We start from the raw sequence: 16,303 nt of genomic DNA on the forward strand, positions 1-16,303 counted from the left end.
TGCATGGGAAAAGAAGGTGGCTAGAAGTTTTCGTTTGTTTGTTTGTAAGTGGAAAAACTGTCCTACAGCTCAGAGACGCAATCTCCCCAGGAAAAAATCACAATTGACTGGGGAGATAGCATGGAACATTTCCATCCAAAAAGGGAATGTTTTTAGGAGCGTATCAAAAGGAGCAACTAGAATGGAACTAGAATGGAAACTGTGTACCAGCCTTAACTATGGAGATTGCTACCAGCATCTGCTATAATAATAATGAATAGCACGTAGAAAAGAGAGAAAAGCCCCGAAGAAACCACAGCTTTGCCCACCCTACACTAGAACGACCCAGGACAGGGTTAGGATTCACTGATTGCCTCGTCAGGCATCCCCATCGATTCTAAAGCACCACGCCTCCAACTGTGGAGACGGAGCTTCTCTCTGACTTGGTGCCACGGGGTAGAATAAACACAGCCCTGGCACTGTGGCTTGTACTCACTGGAGTGCTGGGAGATCTGATGAGCCCCCGCATGTGTGTGTGTGTGTAGGTGGAACAAGTCAAGGCCCTGCTGCCTGCCATCCTTTGGAGCTCGGATGAGATGGATGATGGGAATATTCTGGAGGCCATCTCAGCTGTTCAGAACCTTCTGCAGAGCCTGGATGGGAGTGAGCGCACCAGCGTGGCCAGGAAGCTAATCCCCTTACTCGATGCTGTAAGTCAGGGGCTCTTGACCTGCCCATCCCCAGCCAGGCAGTGTTGTGACTCTGGAGTCGTAGTGGTGGCATATCTGACCTGATCAGTTCCGAGCCATTGCCTGGGCCTCAGGCACTGGTGACACCTTGGTCTCTCGTGTTCTCTGTGTGTGGCATGCAACCGTTTGGTCTCCTGAGGACTGATATGCTTTAATCTAACTCAAGTTAACATGCTCAATGTAGTGGTCATGGGGTGAAATGTAATGTCCTGTGCTTTGGAGTCTAGATGAATGAATGGCCCTTAAATGCTATGAAACTATGAAAGTGTTGAACCCATTAAAGAAACCCTCCAAAGAGCCCTTCACTGTGGATGGAGTCAGCACTTACAGGAGGCCTCCAGGGAACTTTAGAAACCACTGTCCTAACCTGTGTTGTCTGCCCCTCCACCCAAACCTTTCTGCAAATGGGTGCCCTCTTGGTGGGCAGACCATGGAGTTATTAGTCAGACTGGCCCCTATCTGTGGTTTGCATTGTGCCGAGCTCACCCTGTAAGGAGAGTGTGAAGCTCCCTCGGTGAGATCCCCTCATGGTTGTGTGTCCATCACAGGTGAGACCCCAGGTGCGCTCTGCTGCCATCATGCTCTTTACGAAGTTGCTTAACACAGTGACGAGGAGGCAGAAGCCCCTGCTGCAGGAGGAAGTGACCCGCAGCCTGGTCCCACTGCTCCTTCACTTACAGGACGAGGACCCTGACGTGGGCAAGGTGAGTCCCGCTGCCATGTGCTCCCTGGTGCAGCAGGCCCTGACTGCTCCAGCTCTCCTGCTAGGTCTGTCTCCAGAGCCGCCTCCCAAAAGTGAAAAATCTCAGCCCTCCCCGCTTACCCAAGCAAGTTCCCTGGCCTTCAATGGACACACAAGTGGAGATGTTTTATTTCAGAAGGTTGAAAAAGCTACTAGGGGGGAAGCTGTTCTAGACTTGATTTTAACAAATAGGGAGGAACTCGTTGAGAATTTGAAAGTAGAAGGCAGCCTGGGTGAAAGTGATCATGAAATCATAGAGTTTGCAATTCTAAGGAAGGGTAGAAGGGAGAACAGCAAAATAGAGACAATGGATTTCAGGAAGGCAGATTTTGGGAAGCTCAGAGAGCTGATAGGTAAGATCCCATGGGAATCAAGACTGAGGGGAAAAACAACTGAGGAGAGTTGGCAGTTTTTCAAAGGGACACTAGTAAGGGCCGAAAAGCAAGCTATTCCGCTGGTTAGGAAAGATAGAAAATGTGGCAAAAGACCACCTTGGCTTAATCACGAGATCTTGCATGATCTAAAAAATAAAAAGGAGTCATATAAAAAATGGAAACTAGGACAGATTACAAAGGATGAATATAGGCAAACAACACAGGAATGCAGGGGCAAGATTAGAAAGGCAAAGGCACAAAATGAGCTCAAACTAGCTACGGGAATAAAGGGAAACAAGAAGACTTTTTATCAATACATTAGAAGCAAGAGGAAGACCAAAGACAGGGTAGGCCCACTGCTTAGTGAAGAGGGAGAAACAGTAAGAGGAAACTTGGAAATGGCAGAGATGCTTAATGACTTCTTTGTTTCGGTCTTCACCGAGAAGTCTGAAGGAATGCCTAACATAGTGAATGCTAATGGGAAGGGGGTAGGTTTAGCAGATAAAATAAAAAAAGAATAAGTTAAAAATCACTTAGAAAAGTTAGATGCCTGCAAGTCACCAGGGCCTGATGAAATGCATCCTAGAATATTCAAGGAGCTAATAGAGGAGGTATCTGAGCCTCTAGCTATTATCTTTGGAAAATCATGGGAGACGGGAGAGATTCCAGAAGACTGGAAAAGGGCAAATATAGTGCCCATCTATAAAAAGGGAAATAAAAACAACCCAGGAAACTACAGATCAGTTAGTTTAACTTCTGTGCCAGGGAAGATAATGGAGCAAGTAATTAAGGAAATCATCTCCAAACACTTGGAAGGTGGTAAGGTGATAGGGAACAGCCAGCATGGATTTGTGAAGAACAAATCATGTCAAACCAATCTGATAGCTTTCTTTGATAGGATAACGAGCCTTGTGGATAAGGGTGAAGCTGTGGATGTGGTATACCTAGACTTTAGTAAGGCATTTGATATGGTCTCGCATGATATTCTTATCGATAAACTAGGCAAATACAATTTAGATGGGGCTACTATAAGGTGGGTGCATAACTGGCTGGATAACTGTACTCAGAGTTGTTATTAATGGTTCCCAATCCTGCTGGAAAGGCATAACGAGTGGGGTACCGCAGGGGTATGTTTTGGGACCGGCGCTGTTCAATATCTTCATCAACGACTTAGATGTTGGCATAGAAAGTATGCTTATTAAGTTTGCGGATGTACCAAACTGGGAGGGATTGCAACTGCTTTGGAGGACAGGGTCATAATTCAAAATGATCTGGACAAATTGGAGAAATGGTCTGAGTTAAACAGGATGAAGTTTAACAAAGACAAATGCAAAGTGCTCCACTTAGGAAGGAAAAATCAGTTTCACACATACAGAATGGGAAGAGACTGTCTAGGAAGGAGTACGGCAGAAAGGGATCTAGGGGTTATAGTGGACCACAAGCTAAATACTAGTCAACAGTGTGATGCTGTTGCAAAAAAAGCAAACATGATTCTGGGATGTATTAACAGGTGTGTTGTGAGCAAGACACGAGAAGTCATTCTGCCGCTCTACTCTGCTCTGGTTAGGCCTCAGCTGGAGTATTGTGTCCAGTTCTGGGCACCGCATTTTAAAAAAGATATAGAGAAATTGGAAAGGGTCCAGAGAAGAGCAACAAGAATGATTAAAGGTCTTGAGAACATGACCTATGAAGGAAGGCTGAAAGAATTGGGTTTGTTTAGTTTGGAAAAGAGAAGACTGAGAGGGGACATGATAGCAGTTTTCAGGTATTTAAAAGGGTGTCATAAGGAGGAGGGAGAAAACTTGTTCACCTTAGCCTCTAAGGATAGAACCAGAAGCAATGGGTTTAAACTGCAGCAAGGGAGGTCTAGGTTGGACATTAGGAAAAAGTTCCTAACTGTCAGGGTGGTTAAACACTGGAATAAATTGCCTAGGGAGGTTGTGGAATCTCCATCTCTGGAGATATTTAAGAGTAGGTTAGATATATGTCTATCAGGGATGGTCTAGACAGTATTTGGTCCTGCCATGCGGGCAGGGGACTGGACTCGATGACCTCTCGAGGTCCGTTCCAGTCCTAGAATCTATGAATCCATGAATCTATGAATCTATGTTTTATGGCTCCCAGCAGCCACTTCCTAAGTCACTGAACTGCAGCCACCATGAAGATCAAACTCCAGGAGCCTCCACTAATAGGAACAAAGAGACACCAAGGGTCAGCAGGATACCATGTGACCCCCACATTCCTTTCCCTCATTGATCATTTCAGCTGGCTTTTCACTACAGAGTGACCACAGATTCCAGCTCTTCTCATGATGCAAACTCTCCTTGTCCCATCTTGTGTTGCAGAGGTGTCAGAAAGCCTTGGCTGGGTGTTTTCAGCTCCTGGGATGGTCTTGTCCTAAGCAGATTAACAGCAAGAAGGCTTGGCACACCCATCCCCAGGTGGTGGACAAGATCTGCCAGCACTCTGTAAGTGAACAATCGGCTTCTCGTGAGTGCTGCTTCTAGACGTGGGACCAGAAACCTGTTCCCTCACTCACTGCTCTGATTGCATGTCTAGTACTAGCATACTGCACTCTGGCTTCCTCTTAGAAGCACCCAGCTCCCCCACTCCTCCCAGTGCCTGTCAGATCTGAACAGCCAGACCTGGCCAGGAGTTCAGTACGGAGGTGAAAGCTCAGAACATAAAGAATCAGTTGATGGCAAAAATGCCTTCCGAATCCTGCAGGAAACTGGATGTCCCCATTTTTCACCTTACCCCAGCCCATTGGCCACTTCTGCACCGTATTTCCTATGCTCTGCACCCTCTCTAATGTCCTCCCCAGATGAAGCCCATACAACCGGGCTTCAGTGTTCTCTAGTGCCAGGCTCCAGCCCTGCAGTGCCAGCAGCTCAGACACCAGCAATGTGTCTGGTGACACTTTGAAATGGTCATTTAATGACTGCCTGGCATGTAGATGGTCGCCCCCAGGATACACGGAGATGGGAGCTGCATTCTTCCCACCCCTCCAAGCCAAGCAGATGAAATCTCTCTTCTCCTCACCCTGCGGCCCCAGCAACAAGAAGCTTCTTTGGTTTCTATTCCTAGGTGCTGAAGCTCAAGAACATATCTGACATCTTGCTCCAATGTCTGGATCACCTCCAAAGCCCCCAGGTTCCAATACGACGGGCAGCAGCCATCTTTATCGGTAACCACTACTTTTCTTAAGCAACTTCTATCTGAGAGGTTGTCCCGTGTTCTGCTTGGAGGGCACTAGCAGCAAGAATTAACCCCCTGGGATCCTAGTGTCTAGATTTCCTGCCCTTGAGGCAGTTGGGCTGGGGATTATATCAAAAGGCCTGGAGCAAATTACAGCCCTACCCTCCAGCTCCACCCACTGGAATCCCTGTGGGACTGCAGCAATACCGTAGCCATTGGCAATCAGGCTCTCTGTATCTTCCAAGACATGAGCCTCTTTGTCTTGGAGCTTGTGGACTTGTCTGATTATCCCAGGGACCACTTGAAAGCTGTTTTGCTTGTTGGAAAGACTGACATTTTTTAAAAGGTAGCCCCAGGGGAGGTGAAAACTCCTGCAAGATTCATTTCCATTGTACGTTCCAGGTTGCACTGTTCGAAGCTCAGAGCCCGCCATGGTCAGGCAAGAGAAGGAGCTGATACTTCAGTGTAAGTAGTTGCCACATGGCTGTGTTTGCATGTGGAAGGAGAGCTCATGCTCCTTGTAGAATATCAGGGTTGGAAGGGACCTCAGGAGATCATCTAATCCAACCCCCTGCTCAAAGCAGCACCAATCCCCAGATAGTGTTTGTTTGTTTTTTAAACCCCAGTTCCCTAAATGGCCCCCTCAAGGATTGAACTCACAACCCTGGGTTTAGCAGGTCAATGCTCAAACCACTGAGCTATCCCTCCCACTTGTGAACCAGTCTAGGAAAAAGTGCAACTCCCCCGCCATGCTGCTGCATTGAGTTCAGTTTAGACGTGGCCAGAGGTAGCTGTTGAGAGAGCCTGGACATCAGTCCCAGCTTTGTTTTCTCTGATGTCAGGCGTCACTTCCATCTCCAGGTGTCAGAAGGTTTTACAAGGAGAAAGTAAATGCCAGGCAGGGTGAGAGGCCCTGGCATGTGTCAGGGAGATGGTGCTAAGGAGGTGGATGCCCCAGAATGCAGTGGAAGATGGTGCTGCCAAGGGCAGATGTCACTGAGGACTTAAGGGGTTATCAGATGGCGATGACACTGATAGCCCTGGTGGGTCCAGAGCATCTGGGAGGAGTTAGTTGCTGTGGAAGATCAGGGGCGGCTCCAGGCACCAGCGCAGCAAGTGCGTACCTGGGACGGCAAGCCACGGGGGGCGGCGTGCCGGTCGCCGTGAGGGCGGCAGTCAGGCAGCCTTCGGCTGCATGCCTGCAGGAGGACCGCCGGTCCCGCAGCTTCGGCGGCAATTCGGCGGCAGGTACGCTGAAGGCGCGGGACCGGCAGATCACCCACAGAAACGCCACTGAATCCACGTGACCAGCAGACCGCCCGCAGGCATGCCACCAAAGGCCGCCTGACTGCCGTGCTTGGGGTGGCAAAAAACATAGAGCCGCCCCTGTGGACGATACAGAGGCCCATGGTGCAGGTGCTAGGGCATGCTAATACGATATGTGTTTTGACCTGAGCTTCCTCTCTCTGTCTCAGCTCTCAGTGGCCTGCAGCAAGATCCGGATTCCTCTGTCCGTGTCAGTGTCTCACGGGCCATTCAGCAAGTTCGGGATGGTGGCAGAAACCAGTCACGTCAGACCCTAGGAGCTAGATTCAGGACCCTGCTCTGCTGCTTGACTGGCCAGGAGGAGAGGGAAAATGCTCCTGACAGAGATCTCTTGGGTGGCCCGGACCCTTCCCAAAGCCACCGATGGGACTCAGGAGGGCCCTGAGTTCCCACAGAGAAGTTGGTGACTGGAGGAGGTCAGCTGAGCCACCACTCCAGCCCCGAAGCCAGTGCCTGCATGATCCTGTGGTAATTACCTGCATCGTTCCCCATGAGATGTAGGCAGCTGGGGATGAGTTTAAGTGACCCCAGTACTCAGCAGAATGACGGCTACTGGCTCCAGCTAAACAAAAAGGTGACAAGACTGTTAGTGTAAAACCAAGGGCATTTGCTTTCACGTCTCTGTCTTCCTTCCATAATGGGATGAGTTGCAAGATAGCTGGTTCATTACATCAGCCACGGCATTAATGACCTTTTCCCTTTCTTCTGATTAGCCTCCGATCTCTGATACAGTCTTTGTGACCTTGTAGGAAGAGATGGAATCTGGATGATGGGGATGGATCACTTGATAAATTGCCCTGTTCTGTTCATTCCTTCTGAAGCATCTGGCACTGGCCACTGTCAGAAGATGGAATGCTGGGCTAGATGGACCACTGGTCTGATCCAATATGGCTGTTCGTATGATCCAGGTCTCTAGTTCCCCTTGGACAGTGAAATAAAACCCTTCATCTCTCCATCCATTGACATTATATAATCTCACTTTTCTTTAGACACTTGGGCCAGCACTTTCAAACATGGATGTCAAAAGTTAGGTACCTAAATCCATACTTCTTCAACGCTTAGCCAAACGGTCGTCCACAGCAATTGTTCACCATTGATCCGTTCCTGTGCTTGACGGGCCGAGAGCCCAACGTCGGAATAGACTTGAGGCACCCATGTAATAGGGGGCCTGCCTTTCGGCTGCCTGCACCCCTTGATTGGTGGAATTGTCTCTCGGATGTTACGAGCCACTCAAAGAACGGCGTTCACCGGAACGTCTTGTGGCATACTCGCGACATGTCTGAAAAGCATAAGATGCCATCTGCGGACAATGGCCCCAGTAGTCTGTAGACTGGAGCGACCATAAACATCTGCTTTACAAATGAAGTCGTTCCACTCTATGCCCAATATACAACGTTGGCATTTTATGTGGAAAGCCTCCAGCTTTGCCCACTCTGAGTGGCGCAGTCCCAATGTTTCGCAACCGTACAGCAGTACAGAGAGGATACAGCTCGATTAGATCCTGAACTTGGTTGTCGTGCCGAGGTGATGTTGATTCCGTATTCATTGTAAACGACCCATGGCAGAGGCTGCAATGCCACACTCAGGCACCTAAATAAATGGCCTGATCTTTCTCAAATGCTGAATACCAAGAACTTCCCACTCGAATCTGCCGAAGCCGTGGCTGTTCAGCTCCTCTGAAAATCAATCCACTCGTTTAGATGCCTGAATATGAATGTTAGTGCCAGACTTTGGACAGTGACATAGGAAGACATTGGCCCGAGCGTTTGCATGGACTCTCATCCTACAATCCAGCCCCTTAACAGATACATCCCAGCTTCTGACTGTGAGCCATTCAGCTACAATGGGGAGGCCTAGATGCTGTAAGTGAATTAACATGTAATGATAGATAGACAGATAGATAGATAGTAGAAGCTATTCTTTCTACCATCTGCCGTACGGATTTGCTCTGTAGAGCTTGCTGTCCCTGTTACTCATGGGTATTTATGTTCCAGAGCCCCACATGAGAGAGGGAAGGATTTCAGGCCCAAGGCCCAAGTGGGGCAGGAAGAAGCACATGCTCACCCTCAGTTGCCTTTTTTGCTCAGGTAAGTTTTGTTGACTTGTTGAACTGAGATTGCAAAGCGTTGCTCAGTCCCATATTCTCACAACTGGCAGTGCCCCATATATATGTCTGGGGCACCTTGCAACCTCATTTCTCTCACGTCTCTGTCTTCCTTCCATAACAGGATGAGTTGCAAGACAGCTGGTTCATTACATCAGCCATGGCATTATTGACCTTTTCCCTTTCTACTGATTAGCCTCCGATCTCTGATACATTCTTTGTGACCTTGTAGGAAGAGATGGACTCTGTGCATTAGCCCTCTCATGCTATGGAGCCACGAGAAGCTTTGACAGCAGAAGTAGATGCAGTGTGGACTAATCTACGAGGTACTAACAGGTTCATGCCATATAGCAGGCCTGCACAACATACGGCCCGCGGTGGCGTGCCTGCCCGCCAACAGGAGCCAGCAATGCGGGCGGCTGAGTACAGCCCAATCAGAGCTGCGGTGGCGGGGCTTTCAGGCGCCCCCTCCGACCCAATGCCGGTGCCGGCGCAAGGATATTTTTGCACCCTCGTGTGCCACCGCCCCCCCTGCCCCAAGCAGGACACAGGCATGGAGCCCTCGCGCCCTGCCGCCCCCCGCCCACCCCAAGCGGGACACGGGCACGGAGCCCTCGCGCGCTGCCGGCCACCCCCCCCCGCCCCAAGCGGGACACGGGGATGGAGCCCTCGCGTGCCTCCACCCGCCCCCGCCCCAAGTGGGACACGGGGATGGAGCCCTTGCGCGCCGCCACGCCTCCACCCGCCCCCGCCTCAAGCGGGACACGGGGATGGAGCCCTCGCGCGCCGCCGCGCCTCCACCCGCCCCCGCCCCAAGCGGGACACGGGGATGGAGCCCTCGCGCGACGCCGCGCCTCCACCCCCCGCCCCGCCCCAAGCGGGACACGGGGATGGAGCCCTCGCGCGCCGCCGCGCCTCCACCAGTCCCCGCCCCAAGCGGGACACGGGGATGGAGCCCTCGCGCGCCGCCGCGCCTCCACCCGCCCCCGCCCCAAGCGGGACACGGGGATGGAGCCCTCGCGCGACACCGCGCCTCCACCCGCCCCCGTCCCAAGCTGGACACGGGGATGAATCCCTCGCGCGATGCCACGCCTCCACCCGCCCCCGCCCCAAGCGGTTCACGGGGATGGAGCCCTCGCGCGCCGCCGCGCCTCCACCCGCCCCCGCCCCAAGCAGGACACGGGGATGGAGCCCTCGCGCGACGCCGCGCCTCCACCCGCCCCCGCCCCAAGCAGGACACGGGGATGGAGCCCTCGCGCGACGCCGCGCCTCCACCCGCCCCCGCCCCAAGCGGGACACGGGGATGGAGCCCTCGCGCGCCGCCGCGCCTCCACCCGCCCCCGCCCCAAGCGGGACACGGGGATGGAGCCCTCGCGCGCCGCCGCGCCTCCACCCCCGCCGCCCGAAGAGGGACACGGGGATGAAGCCCTCGCGCGCCGCCACGCCTTCAAACCCCCCCACACCGCCCCAAGCGGGACACGGGGATGGAGCCCTCGCACGCCGCCACGCCTTCAAACCCCCCCACACCGCCCCAAGCGGGACACGGGGATGGAGCCCTCGTGCACCGCCGTGCCTCCACCCGCCCCCCCGGCCCCAAGCAGGACACGGAGCCCGCGCGCGCCGCCTTCCCTCCCCACTGCCCCAAGCGGGACACGGGCACGGAGCCCTCGCCCCCACCCAGCAGGACACAGGGCTCTGCCACCGCCCCCGTCCTGAGCGCTTTTTGGCCCACCCCCTCCCGGGACTCCTGCCCCATCCAACCCCCCGCGTTCCTTGATGTCCCCCCCGGGACCCCTCCCCATCCACCCCCTTCCCTGTCCCCTGACTGCCCTCCGCCGCCCCATCCAACTCCTCTCCTGATTCCCCATCCAACCACCCCTTCTCCCTGTCCCCTGACCACCCTTGGAACCCCTGCCCCTGACTGCCTCCCACCGCCCCATCCAACCCCTGTCCTTCCTGACTGCCCCCCGGATCCCTTGCCCACATTCAATCCCCCTGTTCCCTGCCATCTGACCGCCCCGACCTCTATCCAGCCCCCCACCACCCTCCTGAACTCCCCTGCCCTCTATCCAACATCCCCTCTCTGCTCCCTTACCGCGCTGCCTGGAGGTGGCTGGCGGCGCTACAGCCGCGCCGCTCGGCTGGAGCCGGGCCACGCTGCCACCGCGCAGTGCCTGGAACACCGGGTCAGTCTGAGCTTGCAGCCCCCCTGCTTCCCGCCAATCAGCTGTTCGCGCAGGAACCCCGGGAGGGTTGAGAAGCAAGCGGCAGCTTCGCGCTCAGGCCCAGGGAGGCAGAGCGGAGGTGAGCCGGGGCGGGGAGCGGTTCCCCTGCGCGCCCCTCCCCCCGGGTTACCTGCTGTGGCGCGGGCGGCTCCCCCCACCCCAGCTCACGTCCGCTCCGTCTCCGCTTCCCTGGGCTTGAGCACGAAGCCGCCACTTGCTTCTCTGCCCTCCCAGGCTTCCCGCGTGAACAGCTGATTCGCGGGAAGCAGGGTGGGGAGGGGGAGAAGCGGGGCGGAGTGTTCAGAGGCGGAGGCGGAACGGAGGTGAGCTGGGGCCGGGGAGCGGGGCGGAGAGCTGGAGCACCCATGGGGTCGGCTCCTAAGGCACCACTTTTGGATAATGTGCTCAGGGGGAGCAGCCGCTCCCTCTGCTCCCCCCCAGCTACGGTCCTGGGCACTTCAACTTACCGGTTGTTAAATTTAGAAGCCCTTTTAGAACCGGTCCCGCGCAGGACAACTGGTTCTAAAAGGGCTTCTAAATTTAACAACCGGTTCCCGCGAACCGGCTCCCGCTCACCACTGGAGACTCCCCTTGCCGCTCTCCCCCTAGGAGCCGGAGACTTCCCAGAAGGGCTGGTGAGTGCGGCCAGGGAAGGGGGAAGGGTGTGTTGCAGTGAGTGTCTGGGAGGTGTGCGGGGGGTGCTGGGCTGTGAGGGTGTGGAGGGCGCTGGGCAGTGGGGGAGGTTTGTGTGTTTTGGGGTGCTAGGCAGTGGGGGCCTGTTGGGGGGTGCTGGGCAGTGAGGGAGATCTGTGTGTGTCAGGGCACTGGGGGTCTGTGTGGGGCACAGGAAGCGTACAGGGAGTGGAAGGGGGAGGGGGGATCAGCAAAGAAACCCACCTTATTGAGGTCAGAGCATGTAGAGATGGAGTGAGAAAAGCCAAAAGCCGAGTAGAGTTGGACCTTGTGTGGGGAATTAAAACCAATAGTAAGAGCTTTTATAGCCATATAAATAGGAAGAAAATGGGGCTTAATACACATCAGCACCCCACATCACATCAGCACATCTTAATAGACATCAGCACCCCACTCGCTAATTTCCCAATACACACAGATTTCTCCTCCTTTCCTCCCTCCCTCCCAGTGCCCTTCCCCACAGCCCCCCCACCACAACTAAACAATGCCCCACACAGACCCCCAGTGCCCTGACACACACAGATCTTTGAGTGGGAGTTCCATTGGAGGAGAAGGTACCTGAATTTGCGTCTGTCTTTGTATTGCTTGTATGTGTAGAGGCCTGTAGGGGCAGCGTGCTGGGCGGGCAGCTGAGACCTGATTAGGGGGTGGAGCTTGGCTGAGGGGAGGGCCTATAAAAGCGGCCACCCAGCCAGGCAGCGGCAACAGCTGCGAGCAGCAGCACAGGAGGCAGTGAACAGGGCTGCTAACGGGAGTTTGAGTGGGAGTTCCATTGGAGGAGGTGGAAGGGGAGGCAGGAGGGCGTGGTGCCCTTTGTGCTGTATTTCCCCAGGTGCAGAGGGCACAGCCGAGCAGGCGGGCCCAGGCAACAGCAGCCATGAGCCAAGCCGCAGGTGACACAATGCAGATGATTGCATGCGGCAGCTGCGGTATGTACATGGTCCTAGCAGCGGTACCTGAACAGAGGTATGTGTGCATGAAATGCCGCCTAATAGAACTGCTGGAAGAAAAGATCCGAGGCTTGGAGATGCAGGTAGATACCCTGATAGAGTTTAGAAGGGGGTTCGAGCACCTGATGGAGCAAAGGCAAGTGGGGGCTGAAGGGGAATGCTCAGGGGTACAGGTGGTAGCAGGGGCTAAGACCTGTGAGGGGGGAATGCCGGGGGGAGAACAAGGGCAGTGGAAGCATGTGATTGTGAGAAGCAGGCAAAGGAAAAGGAGGGCCAGTGAAGGAGAAATAGAGCTCAGGAACAGGTTTGGGTGTTTGGAGAATGAGGAAGGGGTGCAGCAGGTGGTAACTGAAGGGGGCAGGGTGAGGAAAAAGAGACGAGCAGCTAGTCCCATAGAAAGAGGGGAGGAGTTGATGGAGACAGCACCAATTCTGGGCCCCGGGAGGATACAGGATGATGTAAGGCGGACTATAAGGGAAAATAGGAATGGACAGGGGTTGCAACTCGAGGGAACAGGGGATAGATTAGTAGATCGCACTGCCACCAGGCAAAAGCAGGTGTACGTGATTGGGGACTCCTTACTGAGGAGGTTGGACAGGCCTGTAACCAGGGCGGACCCAGAGAACAGAAGGGTGTGCAGTCTCCCGGGCGCTAAGATACGGGATGTGGACTTGCGGCTGAAAAGGATCCTAAAAGGAGCAGGTAAGAACCCCTTGATCATCCTTCACGTAGGAACAAATGACACGGCTAGGTTCTCGCTAGAAAGAATCAAGGGAGATTATGCCAGGCTGGGGAAGACGCTTAAGGAATTCGAGGCTCAGATCATCTTCAGTGGGATTCTGCCTGTTCCTAGAGAAGGGCAGTAAAGGGGTGAAAGGATTGTGATGATAAATAGTTGGCTAAGGGAGTGGTGCTATAAAGAGGGCTTTTGGATGTATGGCCACTGGGAGGCTTTCGGGGACTGAAAACTGTTCTCATGGGATGGACTTCACCTGAGTAGGGAAGGAAATAGACTTCTGGGAGGGAGGCTGGCTCATCTCATCAAAAGAGCTTTAAACTAGGAATTTGGGGGAGACGGTTGGGAGATGTCCAGTTAATCTCCACACCAGGTTATAACATTGAGAGGGAGGACAATGAGATAAGAACAGATACAGCCGGGGGAAGAGATTGGACATAAGGAGGGGGGTGGTGGATACCAGACTAATGGGTCATACTAGCAGTACGGTGTCCATATCAAATGGGAGAATGAATGCGAGAGAGGCCAAAAGGCATAAATTTAGATGTTTATACACCAATGCGAGAAGCCTAGGTAACAAAATGGAGGAATTGGAGCTCCTGGTCCGAGAAATGAAACCGGATATTGTGGGAATAATTGAAACGTGGTGGAACAGTAGTCATGACTGGAGTACAGGTCTGGAAGGGTATGTGCTGTTTAGGAAAGACCGGATCAAAGGTAAAGGTGGGGGAGTAGCATTGTATGTCAATAATGAGGTAAACTGTAAAGAAATAATAAGCGATGGAATGAATAAGACGGAGTCTGTGTGGGCATTACTCACATTGGGTAAAAGAACTACTAGAGCCTCCCCTGGGATAGTGCTTGGGGTGTGCTATAGACCGCCGGGATCTAGCCTGGATATGGACAGAGAACTCATTAACGTTTTTAGGGAAGTAAATACCAATAGGAACTGTGTAATCATGGGAGACTTTAACTTCCCAGATATAGATTGGGGAAGAAATGCTAGTAACAATAATAGGGCTCAGATTTTCCTAGACGTAATAGCTGATGAATTCCTTCATCAAGTAGTTGCTGAACCGACGAGGGGGGATGCCATTTTAGATTTGGTGCTGGTGAATAGTGAGGACCTCGTTGAGGAAATGGTTGTAGAGGACAACCTTGGCTCAAGTGATCATGAGCTAATTCCATTTAAACTAAATGGAAAGATTAACAAAATTAAATCGGAGACTAAGGTTTACGATTTCAAAAGGGCTAACTTTAATACATTAAGGAGACTGGTTAGGGAAGTGGATTGGACTAACATATTTAGGGATCTAAAGGCGGAAGGCGCCTGGGATTATTTCAAGTTGAAGTTGCAGGAGCTGTCAGAGGCGTGTATCCCAAGAAAGGGAAAACGGTTCCTAGGCAGGAGATTTAGACCGAGCTGGATGAGCAAGCATCTCAGAGGGGTCATTAAGAAAAAACAGGAAGCGTACAGGGAGTGGAAGAGGGGGGGGGATCAGCAAAGAAACCTACCTTATTGAGGTCAGAGCATGTAGAGATGGAGTGAGAAAAGCCAAAAGCCGAGTAGAGTTGGACCTTGTGAGGGGAATTAAAACCAATAGTAAGAGCTTTTATAGCCATATAAATAGGAAGAAAACAAAGAAAGAAGAAGTGGGACCGCTTAAGACTGTAGATGGAGTGGAGATTAAGGATAATCTAGGCATGGCACAATATCTAAATGAATATTTTGCATCGGTATTTAATGAGGCTAATGAAAGGCTGAGGAATAGTAGAAGCGAGACGTATGGGAATAAAGGAGTGGGGATTGACATTACCGTATCCGAGGTAGAAGCCAAACTCGAACAGCTTAATGGGACTAAATCGGGCGGACTGGATGATCTTCATCCAAGAATATTAAAAGAACTGGCGCGGGAAATTTCAAGCCCGTTAGCAATAATTTTTAATGAATCCATAAACTCGTTTGAGTGGAGAATAGCTAATGTGGTTCCTATTTTCAAGAAGGGGAAAAAAAGTGACCCGGGTAACTACAGGCCTGTTAGTCTAACATTTGTAATATGCAAGGTCTTGGAAAAAATTTTGAAGGAGAAAGTAGTTAAGGACCTTGAGGTCAATGCCAGTTGGGACAAATTACAACACAAAAGATAGATCATGCCAAACCAACCTGATCTCCTTCTTTGAGAAAGTAACAGATTTTTTAGATAAAGGAAATGCGGTGGATCTAATATACCTCGATTTCAGTAAAGCGTTTGATACGGTACCGCATGAGGAATTATTGGTTAAATTGGAAAAGATGGGGATCGAAATGAAAATCCATAGGTGGATACGGAACTGGTTAAAGGGGAGACTGCAGCGGGTCGTACTAAAAGGTGAACTGTCAGGTTGGAGGGAGGTTACCAGTGGAGTTCCTCAAGGTTCGGTTTTGGGTCCAATTTTATTTAATCTATTCATTACTGACCTCGGAACCAAATGTAGGAGTGGGCTGATAAAGTTTGCAGATGACACAAAGTTGGGAGGTATTGCCAATTCGGAGAAGGATCGGGATATCCTGCAGGGAGATTTGGATGACCTTGTAAACTGGAGTAATAGTAATAAGATGAAATTTAATAGTGAGAAGTGTAAGGTTATGCATTTAGGGATAACTAACAAGAATTTTAGTTATAAACTGGGGACGCATCAGTTGGATGTAATGGAAGAGGAGAAGGACCTCGGAGTCCTGGTTGATCGCAGGATGACTATGAGTCGGCAATGTGACGTGGCCGTGAAAAAAGCGAATGCGGTCTTGGGATGCATTAGGCGAGGTATTTCTAGTAGGGATAAGGAGGTGCTGCTTCCGTTGTACAAGGCACTGGTGAGACCTCATTTGGAGTACTGTGTGCAGTTCTGGTCTCCCATGTTTAAAAAGGATGAAATCAAACTGGAACAGGTACAGAGAAGGGCCACTGGATGATCCGAGGAATGGAAAATCTGCCGTATGAAAGGAGACTCGAGGAGCTCGGTTTGTTTACCTTAACCAAAAGAAGGCTGAGGGGGGATATGATTGCTCTCTTTAAATATATCAGAGGGATAAATACCAGGGAGGGAGAGGAATTATTTCAGCTCAGTACTGATGTGGACAATAGAACGAATGGATATAAACTGGCCGTCGGGAAGTTTAGGCTTGAAATTAGACGAAGGTTTCTAACCATCAGAGGGGTGAAGTTTTGGAACAGCTTTCCAAGGGAAAC

The sequence above is a fragment of the Chrysemys picta genome, chromosome 1 (assembly GCF_011386835.1).
Source record: "Chrysemys picta bellii isolate R12L10 chromosome 1, ASM1138683v2, whole genome shotgun sequence".
Taxonomy (NCBI): domain Eukaryota; kingdom Metazoa; phylum Chordata; order Testudines; family Emydidae; genus Chrysemys; species Chrysemys picta.